This window comes from Xylocopa sonorina, chromosome 12, assembly GCF_050948175.1.
Source record: "Xylocopa sonorina isolate GNS202 chromosome 12, iyXylSono1_principal, whole genome shotgun sequence".
NCBI lineage: Eukaryota > Metazoa > Arthropoda > Insecta > Hymenoptera > Apidae > Xylocopa > Xylocopa sonorina.
The window spans coordinates 978,265-984,476 of NC_135204.1; the positions used below are offsets into that span (position 1 = coordinate 978,265).

The 6,212-nt window shown below is 49.2% G+C and overlaps 1 pseudogene; it reads left to right on the forward strand.

Moving 5' to 3' along the window:
• The first annotated feature begins 2,661 nt into the window (after window positions 1–2,661).
• On the forward strand, window positions 2,662–2,816 carry LOC143430068 (5.8S ribosomal RNA; annotated as a pseudogene).
• Window positions 2,817–6,212: the final 3,396 nt, after the last annotated feature.

Here is a 6,212-nt window from a genome sequence, read left to right on the forward strand (position 1 = left end):
TTAGCTTTAAATCCTTTAGCAAGGATAAATTGGAAGATAAGTCTGATGTCACCAGCCGCGGTAATTCCAGCTCCAATGGCGTATATTAAAGTTGTTGCGGTTAAAAAACTCTCGAATTGAATCTTTGTGTCACAGAGTCGGTTCACCGTTCGCCGTGTTTAACTGGCATTATATGATACGACCTAGCGGTGGACTTAGCTCCTTCGGGGGCGGTCCAACATACATCCCATCGCGGTGCTCTTCACTGAGTGTCGAGGTGGGCCGGTATGTTTACTTTGAATAAATTAGAATTCTTAAAGCAGGCTATTTTCGTCTGAATACTATGTGCATGGAATAATGGAATAGCACCTCGGTTCTATTTTCTTGGTTTCCGGAACCCCGAGGTAATGATTAATAGGGACAGATGGGAGCATTTGTATTGCGATGTTAGAGGTGAAATTCTTGGATCGTCGCAAGACGGACTAAAGCGAAAGCATTTACCAAAAATGTTTTCATTAATCAGGAACGAAAGTTAGAGGTTCGAAGACGATCAGATTCCCGTCTAGTTTTAACCATAAACGATGTCAACCAACGATCTGCCGATGTTCCTTCGATAACTCGATGGGCAGCTTCCGAGAAACCAAGATTTTGGGTTCCGGGGGAAGTGTGGCTGCAAAGCTGAAACTTATTTTTAGGATTTCATAGGATTTGACGGAAGGGCACCATCAGGAGTGGAGCCTACGGCTTAATTTGACTCAACACGGGAAACCTTATCAGGCTCAGACACCGAAAGGATTGACAGATTGAGAGCTCTTTCTTGATTCGGTGGGTGGTGGTGCATGGCCGTTCTTAGTTGGTGGAGTGATTTGTCTGGTTAATTCCGATAACGAACGAGACTCTAGCCTGTTAAATAGACGTAACTTATTACAAATAAATCTTCTTAGAGGGACAGGTGGCTTTTAGCCGCACGAGATTGAGCAATAACAGGTCTATGATACTCTTAGATGTTCTGGGCCGCGCGCGCGCTACATTGAAGGAGTCAGCGTGTTTTCCCTGAACGACAGACCCGGATAACCCGTTGAACCTCCTTCGTGCTAGGGATTGGGGCTTGCAATTATTGGCAATGAATGGCATGAAAACATTACATCCACTGTTCGAAGTATGTAACTCCGCCTCGTGTCAGAGAGACCGAGGCGCTCTATCCTCTGGAGCCTGTGCATAACCCGGAACTATTCGTTCCGAAATAAAAATTATAAAAGTCCAGAGATGGATGAAACAAACGCAAAGCGTATGCAGCAAAATAACCTTCCTTCAGTCGACCCGTTAAGTTCAGAGAGGAATATTCGTCGCAGCAGCCTCGTTGTTGAAAGTCTGAAACCCGCCGTTGCGAGATCGAATTATACGTGCTCGCTTCGCGTTGACGGGAACAAGCATAGACCGCTCGAGGCTCCGGTACGACGAGTCCCAACGAATTTTTACCCGAACGAGAGAACGTACCATCGACGCGACCCTTGAATTCTCGCAGGATCGCGTGTCGTCCAGCTCTCTCCTATCTGGCGATCGTATTTGTACTGTTCCGTTCGAAGGGGACGATACGTAGCGCAAGCCTCGTTGTCGAGAGTCTGAAACACCCAACGCCCGTTGCGAACTTTTTCGAGACATTTATGCTCGCTTCGCATCGTCGGGAAAACATAGACCGCTCGAGACCTGTACGGCGTGTCTCAATGAATTTTCACCCGAACGCGCGCGTCGTCATTATCAACATTTGAGTTTTCGTGAGAGCGTGTGGTCGCGCCTTAATCTGTTCAAGTCAATCGTACCGTTTCGTTCGGAGGGGACGATTCATGGAGAAAGCTTCGGTTGTCGAGAATCTGAGACACCCAGCGGCTGTTGCGAGCTTTCGAATCATTTATGCGCGCTTCGTGTCGTCGAGTGAATATATAGACCGCTTCTCGAGGCTTGTACAGCCGGCGAACGTCCCAACGACTTTTTTTTCCATTTAGCCGATCGGTGTTTATGGTATGTAAGTGGACCCATCGAATTCGACGGGCTTGCTTTTTTTTTGCTGCCATCTAAGAAAGCAATATGCCGTTGGTACTTTGTCGTTTTTCCACTCTCAGTTATTGTCCCCGTTGAGCTCAGAGGGGACTCGTTCTGTGCACCCATAGCCTCGTTGTCGAGAGTCTGAGAAAAACTCGCCGTTGCAGGATGGAATAATTTTATATTCGCTTCGTGTTGGGAAGAGCTATAGGCCGCTTTGAGACCCATCGATAATTCTGTTTACCCGAACGAGGGCGTCTTGTTCGACGTGCACATTCGTTCCAAAGGAGACGATTCCGCCTTTCCCGTTGTCCTCGTTGTCAATTCTCGAACCGTTTATGCTCACTTCGCGTTGTCGGGAGGAAAAAAACCACTTCGAGACTGCTGGTAATTTTTTAAAGATTTTCTCTTCATACCTGGACGCGCGTGCACTTTGTAACTTTGAGAGACCTTACGCGCCAACCATCGGCGTATGTTTCATCCATAGGACCGATATATCGTGTCGCCTAGAACTCCGTCGAGCGATGAAAGCCGCCACGGTTCGGCGACGCCCGCGTCTCTTTCACCGGAGATGTTTGGGTATCGACTTGTTCGAACTTAGTACCAAGAGACATAAGGATCAATAAAATATACATATACGATTACGCTAAACGGTGGATCACTTGGCTCGTGGGTCGATAAAGAACGCAGCTGATTGCGCGTCAACGTGTGAACTGCAGGACGCATGAACATCGACATTTCGAATGCACATTGCGGTCCACGGATACAATTCCTGGACCACGCCGAGCTGAAGGCCGTTCGCATAACCAAAATACTGCTTGCGTTACGTTTCGTCGAATCTGTTTTCTTTCCTGTGCTCGAATCTACCCGCCGTCGTTCATTCTCGAATTAAATTACGAACGTTTCTGAGTTTGAGCGGCACCGAAAGGGAGGAAGAGGGGCGATACGCGACGTACGAACGATCGTTGGGCGTTTGTTCGAGTCGTATGTTGCTGTACCGAGGTAATCTGCGATTGGCAACGTGTGTTCACGGAACTCGACGATGTGTCGATCACAAACTCGCGTGAGTTCTTCGTGGCGTCGTGAGTCGTCCGTTAAACGGTCGACCGCCCACTGGAGCCGCTTCGTGTTTCGAACGCCAATTTTGTTCCGCGTTCCGAATTCGCATACCTGCCACACGCATCGCATTCGCCTGTCTTTAGCGCACGCTACGAACATGCTGCGCGCTCGACGTTGTTCAAAATGAATTTTTTTTATGCCGCAAGACCGAGGGTGAATCTCGATCGAAAGAAGAGATATACAATAGAGAGCGACATCGTCGTAACGCGAGGGACGATGATGCGCATCCGACCGTTCAAGGTTCTCCTCGTACGGTCCCAGGGTGTTCGATCAGAATAACCCGTTCTCTCTGTTCTTTCCGCATGTGTACACCATGTTCCGCGAGGGAAAAGATCTCTGGCGCGGACCGTCACTTAGGCCGTCGTTGCGTCCGTCGTGCCGTAACGTTTCTGGCCTGTGATGCGCGTCCGCGCTTCGGAGATCTCCCGAGGCGAAACTTGAATCGGTACCACACGCGATAAAGGAGAGTTTTCAGAGCAGATACGGGAAGATTGGCTCCTCTTTGGCGAGGTTCAAGTTTTTCTTCAACGGGGTGTCGTCTCGGTGCCGCCTCGGTGCTGTAATGTACTACTGCCTATTTCTGCGATTATCGAGTGCGTTGATCACCCCATGTCTTTGTTGTCGAGATAGGACCGCGCGACCAAAAGCCTGTCATCCAGTCCCCGGAAGCGCAGCTTGTGCTACGCTTACATCGTACACTTTTCCACGCGTGCGTTCCTTTTTATTTCCCCTTCACGCAGCAGAAAGATTCGTGTGGGCGCCCCAACTCGACCTGTCCTTCGTTCTGAAGGATCAGGGTAATAAAATCAGGGGAAAACGAACCGCTCCGTTTCGATCTCTGCGTGCTACGCGCAGAAGATGGAACCGCGGGAGAGTCAAGGTGCTGATCGTTCGCAGGTACGATAAAGAGGACGGATGTTAATGAAACGCCTGTAGCATGGTCGTCTAACGAGAGTCTCGTACTTTTTTTTATATTTTTTACGAATCGTATATAAAAAAGAATACTGACACACGAAAGGCATTGGCACGGTGCATAATACGTTTCGACGAGATAAACGAAGAGTTGTGTAGTTCTGCTTGCTGGTTTCTCGAGCGATAATTTAAAGGATCACTGTATCGGAGATAGACGGAAGTTCTTTTCCTCGTCTGCCGTCTCCGTTCGTCGATATCTCTCGAGTATCGTGCGTCACGTAAAGACGACCTCGGATTAGGTGAGATTACTCGCTGAATTTAAGCATATTACTAAGCGGAGGAAAAGAAACTAACCAGGATTTAGTAGCTGTGAGCGAACGGGAATAAGCCCACCTTGAAAATCCAGGAGAGGGCTACGTGGAGGTGTCGTACCGGTTCATACCCATATCCGCAGCAGGTTTCCAAGGTGAAGAGCCTCTGGATTAATGTAGATACGGGAAGTCGGCAAATTGAATCCGCAACTTCGGAATAAGGATTGGCTCTGAGGAGCGGGGCGTGTCGGGCTTGGTCGGAAAATGGGTTTGGCTGACGTGCCGGGCCTGGGCGAGCTGAATGGGCCGCTGCTTCGTACATGCGTAACCCAGAATCCTTGGCCTCCCACGGATCTTTTTCGCTGCGAGGCTTCAGCGGTAGTCCGCCGTAGCTATCGTCCTCTTCGGCCGCCATTCAACACTCAACTCAGAACTGGCACGGACTAAGGGAATCAGACTGTCTAATTAAAATAAAGCATTGCGATGGCCGCCAAAGGTGTTGACGCAATGTGACTATGACTCTCTTAAGAGGGGCATAGTTACCGGAGTAGTAATGCGACTCAAATAGCTTTTTCTACCCAAGTTGCATGTCGTACCTCCCATGGGTGGGGGTGCACCGTAAACTACCATACGCGTTCGTAGGTGTCGGGCGGCCCGTTGGCGCCTAGTATCCAAGAATAGCGATGGTCCCGGTGATAAGGTCACAGGGTGGATGATGCGAAAACATAGCCTCTCACACCTTAGCCTCGCATCAAACCTCCTAGTGGTCCCCCCGGAATGTGCCCTAGGTGGATGGCCTAAGGCATTCAGATTGATGCGGGTCGGGGGGAGGGCGTCCCTGCCATGCAAATTTTAACTCCAGGTTCTGCCCCATAGCAGCCCTGACCTCCCCCTTTATCGAACATGAATGGGACAGTTGGAATCTCACATATTGACTTTAACATTTATCCATTCAGTTCGTAAATCAAAGTCCTTACGCCGGCTATGAGTCAAGACTAAAAAGGTCCTTTCCTCAAAGAGAGCGACAAGCGGCGATGGGGCGCCGCTATGTGCAGCCACGATTTAATTAAACGGATGGGTAGGATAAGCATGCCCAAATGACGATACCAGTGGTGCCATACTTTTTTCTAGCCCCGGACTAGAAGCTTTGGCTAGCTAGGGGGGTAGGTTGGGTAAGTTTATTTCTTGTGTATGCCATTAATGGCGGGGTAATACGCTCGAGCCTCCTCCCGGGGCAAGTTTAGAGTAGTCGTACCTCCCATAAGTTCTCGTCGGTAACATGGCTCCCCCTCTCTGGAGGGATGCGTGGCTAAACAGCGTGCGGCGCCTTTGGCGCTTGGGGGCTGCCTCCGCCTCGTGCTTAAAGCTGGCCCTAAACGAATAACAAAACCTCTTATGACTATACCTAGCGGTGGATGCTCTGATCCCGCCACTCCAGCAACTTCGTGTAGTAAGAATAATACTCACCCTTCTGAGTCTAACGTAGCCGGTTCCACTTCTCTTTAGTATGTCTGCGAATACACTGGTTGTGATCGCTCCTTTACCAGCAAGACGGGCCGTGGTGTTCACCACAGAAGAAGCTACCCTGATTGGAACGACACGAGACTGAGCAAACCTCCGACGAAAGCTCGATGGAATGTTGAGGAGATCTCCTTGTTGGCTAGATGCGAAGCTCAGTTAACGATATCAAAAGAGAAATTTATTAATCAAGTACTTGTTAAGTCGTTTCCATCTCAGACTTTGGAATTCATCAAAGCCCAAAGGAAAAATGGCTCATCAGCGTCTACACTACAAAGTAATGTAAACACAACAGTTTCATGCAACGTGATGACGCTTCACAGTGTCTACGAT